This window comes from Geospiza fortis, unplaced genomic scaffold (genome assembly GCF_000277835.1).
Source record: "Geospiza fortis unplaced genomic scaffold, GeoFor_1.0 scaffold120, whole genome shotgun sequence".
NCBI lineage: Eukaryota > Metazoa > Chordata > Aves > Passeriformes > Thraupidae > Geospiza > Geospiza fortis.
Genome location: NW_005054364.1, coordinates 1442164 through 1454455, shown reverse-complemented (window position 1 = coordinate 1454455; position 12292 = coordinate 1442164). Strand labels below are relative to the sequence as shown.

The 12292-nt window shown below is 37.5% G+C and overlaps 1 protein-coding gene across 1 annotated transcript in view; it reads right to left on the bottom strand.

Moving 5' to 3' along the window:
* The window catches only part of CNTNAP2 (contactin associated protein like 2), a 1021786-nt gene that overhangs the window by 334557 nt on the left and 674937 nt on the right, over positions 1-12292 (bottom strand). The gene's annotated exons all lie outside the window — the stretch shown is intronic.

Below are 12292 nucleotides of genomic sequence, written 5' to 3'. Positions count from 1 at the left end.
ATGTGCGTTAAATATGAAGAAATACTTTTATGCAAAGAACAAGTAAAACTGATAATTTATAGACATTTTTGTGTGTGTATATATGCATAAAAGGATGAATTACATAGATATTTTCCTATACAATTCTTTAAAAATGAATGTGTAATGCTGCTTTGTTTTTAAGGACCAGATGGCACAGCTTTTTTGTTTGGAATCAATCAATCAGCTGCTAAAAGAAATGAAATGTTTGTTTAACCAGACTTCATATCCACTCTAAATATTCATCTAATTTTTTGGCAATTCTTGCAAGCAATCTCTTTGCTAGGACTGGCTTTATTTCAAATGTCCATAAGGATGAGCTGTTTTGCTGGGCTCTGATGATGATGAGTGACTGATCACACATGCACATTTAAAGCCTCTAACCAAATATCAAGATATGGGAAGGAAAGTGGAGTTAAAAAATATCAAGTGTTGATGCGGCATGAACGCAAGGCTAAAGGCTGTTATCTATCTACAGTTTCCTTGTGATGCTACAAGAAAAGGACCTTTCTGGAAAGTTTTATGTGCTCATTAGAGGACAAAGTAAATTTTATACAAGTAGATGACACTTTAAATTGTAAGACATTACAAGCCATTTCCCCTTTCTCGACAAACAAAGGTCAACATACTCTTCCATTATCAAGGAGACTCTGTGTCTGTTTTCAGGCACTTCACGCAGAATTCACAACCTATTTTACTCAGAAGTGTTTCCCTCACTTTCTACACACTATCTAAAAAATGTCATAAAATACTAACTCCATCAATGTATAATTGTGATACTACCAACAGGCAAATTTTAATGGATGCACTCCATGTCAAGTCAAGAAGATAAGAAATATTGCTCATGATCTTAATGAAGTTTTTGTGTTTTCATTTTCTAAACCCTTTCAGAAAATCAGGGAACCTTGGTCTCTGTAGTAACCAGACCTTTATGTAAGGCCATATGACATTTTTATCCAAGTTCGCTGCCTTTGAGAGCACAGGCCAATTTTTGTAAAGAGATACTGCTACAACTCAGAAAACAAGATTAGAGGGTTCTTTAGAAGTCAAATGTTTTTTATAGAAAATCAGGGGTTTAGATATAACACCCTTCTTTCTGTTCTTCTAGAATGGGAGAAATAGAAAGTGGTATGTAGGTATTAGTTTTATAGCACAGAAAAGGCTGCTTTTTAATAAGTCAGCTTTGTTAAATGTCAACATTATGTTGAACACTAACTAAGAAAAATTAAGATTGTTCTTCAAATGAAGGCAAAAGAATGGGATATTTTTAACAAATTCAACTTGTGAAAAGTGTTATGGGTGTGGGATAGTCTTCTGGGAGGTATTATGCATGTGTATAGAAACCTAAAATTAAGGTTGGAAAAGGTCTTTAAGATCATCGTGTCCAACCATCAACCTATCACCACCACCATGTTCACTACTAAACCATGTCCTCAAAGTGCTGAATCTACAGGTTTTGTTGAAGAGTTCTAGGGATGATGACTTCACCACTTCCCTGGCAGTATGTTCCAATGCTTTGCAACCCATTCTGTGACTCTGAACCCCTCCGGCACAACTTGAGGCCATTTATGTAGATGCATAAAGATCTTAAAAATGGGAATCAATAAAAATGTAAAGCTACACACCAGTGCAGTGAGCAGTAACAAAAATCACTTCACAGGCACATAGGAACAAAGTGAAGGGACAGGTGAATTTCACATACTGACAAAATAACCAGTAATTAAAGGTGCAATATGAAACAGTAATTATGTTCCAGTGCATGAAGATGATGACAGAAAGAGATATTGTTGACTTCGGATGGCAAAGGGTAGCCACTTGAAAAGAAAAAAGAATAAAGAAAAGAACAATAGCAGCAAGCATCGGGCAGAAGGCAACTCTGAAGCAGAGGAAAGTAAGACGTGATACCAAGATGTTGAAGTGGATGATGACATAGAAAGGAAGACCGCACAGGATCATTTTATCAGCCACTACTTGCTTTTGTAAATGTTACACAAAAAGATCAGTAAGGCAGAGAACAGGTGAAAATAGAAATTAGGAAACTCAAAGAAAAATGTTCATCCTTTCATCTACTCTAGGTTAAGGAAGGCTGTTTTAGAAGTCACCCAAGCATGCTAAAACAGAGAAGAAAATGAACACATAATACAAGGAAGAGACCATGGCAGAATCAAAACCGATTAAATGAGAAAACTGGTAAAGGTGACAATAAAAAAGCAAAAGACCTAACTGAGCTAAGAAAAGACAAGGAAGCAAAATGCAAGATTTTGATATAAAGTTTACAGTGCTCACTTGCAAATTAGCAGAAATGGTTTTATATATCCACATAGAGAGGAGGCAGAGGGAGAGAGGGAAGGGCTTTGTAGTGCTGACTCCATCTGGAAGATACGAAAGAAAACTAAACAAACAAAAATGTGGGAGAACTAAGGACACAAGGGTAACAGATTTTTGCTTTTCAAGCCAGTAGAAGTGAAATGCCAAAATGTATATTTGCTTTCTTGGTACCTGGTCCAAATACACAACATATGTAGTCTTAAGGGACTTCAGAATAGTAGTAAACCTCAAAATCTTCCAAGCTGAATGTAAAAACTCACATGCACCCTGATGTCTTGGAAAAGCTACTTCTAGCATAATAAATCCAGCTGTCAGTTTGTTAGGGTTTCTCAAAGGTCGCTTCTATTCTTTCTGAGGAGAACAGGGGAAAAAAAACCCTCCCTACAAACAGCTCTTCACATGCTTTCACATTGCATCAAGAATTATCTACAAGCTGCAAGAGGTGACAACCTGGTCAGACTAGTGATAGAAGCTCTTAGAATGAGGAAAAAAGTATGTACAAATAGAATCACAAATAGAAAGAGAAGAACACCAGAAAATGCAAGAGCCTTTTTAAAGTTTAATCTCCTGAATAACACAGATCAAACTGAGACCACCAAATCTATTTCATGATAAAATTTGAAAGGGTTTTCTGTGTTCCAACATGAAGATAAAAAGTTTTAAAACCATAAACATAAAAAAAAAAACCACTGTATCTTTCTGTGTGAAGCATCAGGTTTCTCTAAGCTTCTTGGTCTAGGCAGAACACCCAGCCATTTAAATTAGCTTACAAATGAAACTATGAATGCCTTTTGAAGTTCACCATTAACTAAGCTAACATTCGCAACAGTGGATTTGAATGAGCATGGCTTGAGGGGAAAAATACATTTTCTTAGAAAAGCTTGATTAGGTAACTAGGCTAAGGGAGAACAGCCCAGAGTGAAACAAATACTAACAACAAACCTTGTAGCTGCACAGACTTTAGAGCATTTTCATTGCTGCCTTCCTTCATGGGTTCTGGACACCAAAGGGGATGTGGTGATGGATGGGGAAGTCAACACTCATTTCTGAGTTTTCAGGACCCTCTATTTTAAACATTAGAGGAAAAGAAAATAGTTCAAAAAAGAGTTTACAGAATAGTTTTTTCCAGCTCAAGAACGTTAGTCAAAAGTTGGAAAGAATCAACACCTCTTAGATTTCAGTGGCTTTTAAGTGATCGAGGAAGCAGATGTTCTCACTCCTGTTTTACTTTCTGACTGGTATAAAAATCAAGGGATAGTCATCCTGCACAGGTGGCACAGCTGCTGGCTATCTCCAAAAAGCAGAATAGCTGAATCACAAAAAGGATTTAGAAAATCTGTGGCCCTATATGATGTTCCCATAAAATTTCATTAGCACCTTGGTGAACTACAGTTTTTCCATCACTCTGGGAAAAGGCAGCTTTAATTTTAGGGCTGACAAACAGCCTCCTTTTAAAAGTGCAAAGCTCATTATAAATAGATTACCTGGCATGACAGTCTGCACTATGTGGCTCAATGAATATGCTGCAATATGTTTTGTTTCTGTCAGTGAATGTGGTTGCTGCAGGGAATACACTCCTTTAAACATCTACTAATATAGGAGTAAATCTCAGCTTTACAGGAACATAGCAAAGGTGTAGATACAGAAAAATGGATGGAATTAAATGACAGCAAAAGTGACAAACACAGGCAATGCATCAGATCCGAAAAGTCCAGCTATGTCTCTCCAGCACTTTCAACTTCTTGGAAAATACTGAAAGCTAAATAGATTCTGAGGTGTTTGTGTTGATATAACTCAAACTGGTTTCAACTCTTGAGCCCTGAAAGCTCAAACATACAATGAAGGGGGAAAAAACTCCAAGCTTACTCAAAAAATAGCTGCACACTGAAATGTCATACCTGAAATTTATTTTAAAAGAATAAAATAATATTTGTTGCTTTATTACAACACGCATTCAGAAGATTACTGGAAAATGGAAAATGTTAAAAACAAATTTCTATACATCAATAGGTGTACACTGCAAGTTCCTGCTCTGTCAGCAGAATTTTCTCTGTGCTTATCTACATTAAACCTATACTTACCCTTTACACATTGTAATGCTATGTGGTGGAGAAATGATGTCTTACAATTCTTTTAAGGTAAGTTAAAAAACTAGATATTTCATCACAGTCAAAGCAAGATGTATATCAGAGAAAAATATCCTTCTGTATTCTGACAGAAGGAATACACACAGCTGCTTAGCTGCTGTACTACCTCAAGTATATTAAAAAGTTCTTAGAAAGCTCCACAAAAAGCCAACATGATGCAACACTACTTCAATGTTCTTGTTATTCTATAGGACAACGTCTGCAATGATAGGAACCCAGGCCTTATGTTTGCCAGTTTTTTCAAGTCTGGATATAAAAATTCTGTAGTTTGGAACTCAACATTTATAACGTCCAACAGGAAAAATAAAATAAATTTTAAAATTCCTTCTCCAGTTATATTTAACTTAAAATAAGAATATGTGCTGTTAAAGTCAGATAAAAAAAAAAGTGTGAACAAGTATTGACTTTTACATCTCACACTGCGAGAAGTAACCCTTGCAGATATGAGTTTGAAATGAAAAGGTTTCTGATGTAGCGTTTACCAGGTTCTCAAATATTAGGGGTGCCCTTGCTCTTTTGCTATTGGAAAAGAAAATGCACTTGAAACTTCTGCTGAACATTCCTGGCTTTGCCCTATGCACCTTTTTAGGCTGCCAGTTTACAGAAGCTCTCAACCCCTTCAGCTAAGAGAGCTGAAGTCAGAAATTAATCACAAATCAAAACCCAAGGACAATCACCCACTACCTACCAGCATTCAAAATAATTCATTAGTCAAACAGTGGCAGAAGCAGGAAATGAAAGCTAAGGAAGAAACCATCACCATTCTGATATAGAACTGTGTATAGAAATGTATCTAAAATTCTTTGAGTTATTTGAATATACTTTTACTTATTTTAAGTGCATGCACACTCATCTGAAAAAGAAATCCAAAACATTAAAAATACCTAAAAACAATCTGATGCTGCACAGAGAAGGTTCTAAGGTAACCAAGACCTCTGTTTCAGGATTCTTTTCTTGTCATTTTTACTTATTACACAATAATCTTCATGTAAAAAAAGAAAAGGTAATGAAACACCTGGTTTGCTTTCTGAATACTGCCAAAGAACCCTTTAAAAAAGTCTTTCTTGATTAAAAAGTATCTTGAAAATATTTGCTAAAGTAACACTCTCCTCCAAATAAAAGGTGGCAGTGATACAAAGACAAAATGCTAACTAGAATAAAAAATTATCTTGTAAACCCAACAGTAGTTCCTCATGCTAAATTTATGATAGACTCTTAGAGAGAGCAAATTCTGCATGACCAGAAGGTGGATCATCACAAGCCACTAATATTAGATAGCTGCAGCTAGAATGCCCCTGTAAAATTAGGTTACCTTGATGAGGAAAAGCACAGGAAGCAGCACTTGCAGCAAAATATACAGCTCTAGCAGGACAAAGCTGTAAGACCTTCAAGGCTGCTGGCTCTCACAGCGCAGGAGGAAGCTGTGGCTGCTCACAGTGTGCTCACCTGGACAGGCCAGAGCAGTAGGAACAGGCCAGCACACCCAGCTGGCTGCAGTACTGAATTTCTGTGCCATCTGTGAGCGCTTGGAAACTACACCTGGATGCACCAGCACCTGCAGTGAAGTTCATGTGCAGGAAGGAAACAACTTCTCAATGAGCTGCAGCTTTATGCACATCCTAAATATGGTGCGTACACAAACTGGACATAGAAATTTCTGGAGTTCCCTTAGGCATCACAGTAGATCCATTTCAGACATAAAAATTAATCTTTCTGAAGAAATACAACTACTCTAGATGCAGTTACAGTTCATTCAGTTACAATCAAATGACTTTCCAGGTAAAAAACAAGGACTAAGAAAGTGTCCAAATATGGCATGCCCTCGCCATTGCAATATCGCCTCATTATTAAAGACAGTGGAAAACAGAAAACCGGCCTTTGCTGACTTCATGCATAACTGAAAATTAGAGTAAACTAAAACCTCTAAAGCCCTGAGTGTAATACTTACAACTTCTGTGCTCATGTTGCATCTACAAGAAAACTAATTTACTCTGTTCTTAAAGAAATGTTGCTATACATGAACAGCACTCAGGAAAAAAAAGCAATTTTCACAAATAAGTGCTATTAGGCAATTGGTAACTTTCACTGTATATAGGAGAACTGGAGAAAATTAGAAAGTATCATGAACAAGTCCACCAAATCACACGTGTATGACAAGGCCCATGCTTCAGCCACTGATTTTTCAGCTGCAGTAAAACTCAGATGAAGCACTATTTTTCATCCATGGCTAGGTTGCTTCCTCAGCCAGAAGTTGAACTGAGATAATGCAGTCCCAGAAGTAAAGAAAAAACAACTCCTGGCATCCTTAAATACCTACTCAGTGAAACTGGGATTTGTTTTTTCTGGATTATTGTCATTTTAGGGGCCCTTGGTTTACTCTCACAGCTTGCTAGGGCAAGAACATGAGTTCTAAGAACTCAAAGCTTCATCCTTTCGCTATCATCACATGACAGTAGCAAAAGTCTTTTCCACACCACACAGCTATTTTACTCATGACAGTTCATATACAAAGTTAACCTAAAGCCCAAGACTTTAATTCTGTTACCCTCAACATCCCATTAAATAAATACTCCATCATTCTACAAGATTATTCCTGGAAAAAGTAGTTCAATTACTGAAACTATATTTGAAGAAATAAGTGCTGAGATAAAAACCAGAATAATTTTGTGGTCATAATTAGTACAACAACAGAATCACATGGCTGTGGTGAACCTCAAAGATAATCAAATCCACCTCCCAAAAAAATCTCAATTACATTCATGTATGATTCCTGACACAGTCTGGTTTAAAATGATGTAAATTCCTTGACACACCAAGGCAGCCTAGACCTGCACCATCCCTTCAGCATTTGTTCAACTCTCTACACTGTGGGGCTGTTCTGCTGCAACTTAAACTTATCATTTCTCTTTTTATTCACAATGAATTTGGAGGATAAATTACTTCACTCCTCCTTGCAACCATCATTTGTCTATTTGCAGACACAAATCCTTTCTCTACATTAAAATGGTCAAGTTTGTTCATGTTGATCACTGGTTGCATTTTCTGGGTGCTATATTATTTTCTCTCTTCTCTGGATACCCAACTTTTTTCCATGAAGCTTAGCATATGAAAACGGAAAATGGCCAGCGCAGCCAGATTATTTTGCATATTCCATAATTTTTACTTCTGTTAATTCAAGCATAAATGGTGTTTTCTTTATTCACAGAAACTTAAGCAATGAACTACAAGGCAAATCAGCCATCAATAACCATCACTTCTACAAAACTGAATTATAAAAACGAAACACAAGTCAGCAGTTTTCCTCAGCCATTGCTTCTACAATTGGTTAATCCCCCCAAGCATAATCCTTCCCAATGCTCAGTAGCTTTGCAACTCAAAATCCCTAAAATAGCTTCCTAAAGGAAAAACATTCTTATATTTTGCGTATTTACAGAATAGTGTACATATAGTATTATATACACATGAATCCTAGAAATAAACCATAAAAATAAATAGACAGCACAGTTTTGGTGGTTTGTGTTTTTTTTTTTTATTTAATAGGGAAGGTAAACCAACAGAGGAAATTTCTGTGCTTTTTATCTGGATTAGTGTTCATTTCTGTCCATGGCTGCACTGGCTCTCATGCCACTAAAACTTTCCAAGAGCAAAGCTCCTTTGTGACTGAGCATAAACCTTCTTCACACTGCCATTGATCTAAGCTTCAGCTTTCTAAAAGCTTCTGTATCTTCCTCACACACTCCCTCTGCCTTCAACTGTGACCTAATGAACATATAAAGTGTTCTCACCATTAGAACAATATCCAAGTATGCCCCATAGAAACAGAAATGAAATTAAAAGCAGTAAAAATTAAAATAAGATATATGGAAATTTGCAGATTTTGTGTCAAGTTTACTCTAGGCTCAGTTATGTCAGTGAAAAACACGACAATTACCATTGTGGTAAAAAAGGGAACAAAATAGAGGCTTTGCCATCAGAGTGAGAAAGAGCACAAGATTATTTGCCACTGGGATAATAAGGAAAATTACTCCTATAGGGGTGAAAACTGCAATTTGAGCTACCATACAGTAGCTCAACCCAGGAATTTGCTATGAATACAGAAAAAGCCAACACATTAATGGCAAAATGAGAGGTGCTTCTGTTTCTCTCTCATCTTTGTTCTTTGTTTTGCCTGGGAGAGGGGAGGAAGAGAGAAATTAATTTAAATACAAATGGCTGAACCAAAATGGATTTTTAAACAAATTTAGCAGTGATTTTAAATTACAAGCCATAGATTAGACAATTAGCATCTTTGTAACTGTGTCAGCCTACAGACATTACAAGAAAGTATAATTAGACGCCAATTTTTAACAAGGTACTTTTGTGACTGAAGTCATGAGAGGATACACAAGCACAAAAAACCCAGCCAATGAAAAAAAAAAACCAACAAAAAACAACCTAAAAATAAAAACCAAGCAGGGGGTTTTGGGACTGAACAAAACACTTTAGGATAGAAATGGCACAGTTTCATTCTAAATCTGGATAGTGTTGCACATTTCTGTAGATGTACTTCATTCCTGGACCCTGCATCTGAGAGGGAAGGATGTCAGAGAAACTCAGATATTCACCATATTCACCATGTTGATCTTACACTGGGCCCAGCCACAGAAAGCTTCAGAGCTGCCTGGAGCTCGTTTGAGTCCTCTCCAGCTGGGAGGTAACAGGAACACTGCCAATACCATCTTGTTCCTTTCTTCCTCCTATCCCTCTCTTCCATGTAAAAAGCTTCAAGGTTGGTATAAAAAGAAATTTTGAAAAATCCATACCCTTAAAGAAAAAGTATGAGTTCTACTCCAGTTGTCATTTACTTTGTATTGTGAGGGTAATGGAAAGGAGAAGAGACAAGGGCCAAACCTTGGCTTTACAATTTCCCATCTGCGTAATACAAATCCTTGGTTACTCTCTACAGTGAACACAGATAGACAAGTGAAAAACCTTATCAAATTATACCAGGGCCAAAGCAGGAGTGATAACTCCAGTAAAGTCAGGTCAAAGATACAGATTATCTGGAACCTTATTTTCACACAAGCTATCTGTAAGTGGCTACAAATAGCAAAGACACTGCATAAACCAAAGTATTCTCCCTCACTAAGTATATACTGGTTCTTTCCTGCCATGGATATCAGAGCATTTCATCTCTCTACCGACCTAATCAATGTTAAATAATGCTCAGATGAACATGGAGCTATTCTCATTACCCAGTTTTGAAGGAGACTGTAGTGTCAGTTTTTGTTTGTTCACAAATATTAGTGTTCCCAAAATCCATCACCCACATGTTCATTTATAGGACTGTAATCCAGTTTTATTTTTACCAGCCTCAACAGTTGTAATAGTCACCCCTTCCTGCCCCTTTTCTTCCTTTTCCCCACCCCAGATCCCTAGATGTTTTTGTATCCAACCGTCTCATAACCAGCAATCCTGTGAAGGAAATTATGGTACCTTTCTTGGTTGTATCTGAATACAAGTTATACTTGAGGGAAACTACAAGTTATTGGGAAAAAATCCAAAACAAACCAACAACTGGTTAAATAAAATTTCTTAAAAAATCTCAATTTAAAAGCTTATGTTTGAAAAAACCCCAAACACTAAACCACAGAACAGTAGCTTGCTTACAAAACCACTGCTATGCACAGAGACTGACAGACGCCTAACCAAATAGTGGGTTTTCCAGAGGAGCTGAGCACCTCTTTCAGTGAACAGAAAGGAACTATAACATTGTGAAAACAAATCCTCACATCAGCATTTACATTATCTCAATCAAAATGTCTTTTATCAACATGACACCAATTTAGAGGGAATGCATCATGTTTGTCGTTTCCATTAATCACTAAGCAATTGCACTGCCAACAGAATTCAAGCTTTTTAACTGACATAAAAATATCAGAAGAAACATCTGCTCCATGTCCCCTTTTTTCATTCTTTCCCTTCAATGCTTTCAAATGGGAATGACTGTGTCCTGGCAACTTCCTAGAAATCACTTTTACATCTTTCTCACATAATGGATGAGCAGTGAGATTAGTAAGATGTTAGATGGGTACCTTGGGGCTGCCCTGGTTGGCATACACTCTACTTTGTCAGTATCTGTTTCAATTGCAGCACTAGAGTATTAATTTAGACTATTTACTGAGGGGATGAGAATATAGAGAAAATGTCAGGTTCTGAGAAAAAATGCCCATCTGCACAGCTACAGAGGAGCTCAGAGAACCAATGGCAGGGCAGAAGCCATAAAATCACCCTGCCAGGCTGCTCCCGGGCCCACCACAGGAGCCATCAAACCATTCAAGACCATCTGACTCAAATCAAGGATGCACACAAGTAACAAAAATCCTGTCTGGAACTGTCACAGCACAGCCTCAGCTGCAGTGTGTGAGCACAGAGCCAATCACTATGAGCCCCTGATAGCAGCTCTCCCCAAAACCTTTCAGAGCAAGGGAGTTTCTGCCTTGGGAGGGGACCAAGAGTTTCTGCCACGCATCATGGGATGCATGGAAAACGTCGCTCAGGATTGCACAAGACTTACAGGGTGTTTAGGGATGGAATCAAGACAGGAAAAAGCAGAGGGCTACACATTTTGGAGAAGGAAAAAGGTGCAGAGAAAAAAGAGGGGTAAGCATAAATAGCGGTGTGGTAAGTATGCTTGCCTGGCTGCATCCTGCATCTGATCAGCACAGTCTATTCCGCTTTCTTGTTAAATTCCTTTCCAAATCTTTCCTGGGCATGGCACTCCTGTGTGCACACTTGTGTGGGTATGTGGCTGTGAAGACAGACTGAGGAGGAAAATAATCACAGCAATGATTAGAGAAAGAATGATGAAAAGGGGAAACAAACCATTGAGGTTGATAGGAAAGAACAAAGAAATTGAGAAACCTTAAAATAGGGGAGGACAGAAGAGGGCTTGAAAAGGAGAGGAGTAGTTAAGAATTTCAGAAAGACATAGACTGAGCATGAATCTGAGAAATGCCATGATATTTATAGTGCTCTGAAGCAACAACAGAAAATGAAAAAAAATGTAGTTGCAAACAACACATTGTGTTTTCCTCTCTGTTTTAGGACATCTATTAACGCCTTCTGAACCTCAAAGTATAATGAAAGCACATCATATAAATTACAGCAATCACAGACACAAGTAAATTTAAAGTTTTATACACAAGTGGTTAGGCCATTAGGGAACAAGGATGGGATGAATGAGCTGGTGTAAAAACTACATAGGGATACATGAGCTTAAAAACTTGCAAGATGAGAGTTAAAAAAAGACTACACTTCCAGTAAAATAAAATTAATACTGCTAGATATACAGTTAAGTATGCGTAAGTAGTAAAGGCTTCTACTGAGAAAATGAGAAACTACAAAGTAAGTCCACACATTTCAGTAGTTTTGCTAAAATTAGCAGACCGTATTTCCATTTATGAAACAATACTGACTTCCATGTTTTTGTAAAGTTATGTAAACATAGATGATTCCTCTAGCTTCAGAAAAAACATTTCAAGAATTCTGTTGTCATCTTATTACAAAGCTCTTGTACCTTCTTGGTGATTTCTCATGGGCAACTCCTCACAGCACTAACTCCTTCCTCTTCACAGCACAACCAACAAACTCCCGCTCTCTCCTCAACCAGCTACCCCTCCCTTTTACAGCACTCATCCTCATTGGACACAGCTGTGGCCTGATAAGGGCAGGCCTGTTCCTAATCTTTGATAATTAGTGCAGCTGCAACTCCTCAGGGGTGAGATTACCTTCTGCACTATCATTATTTTCTTACATTC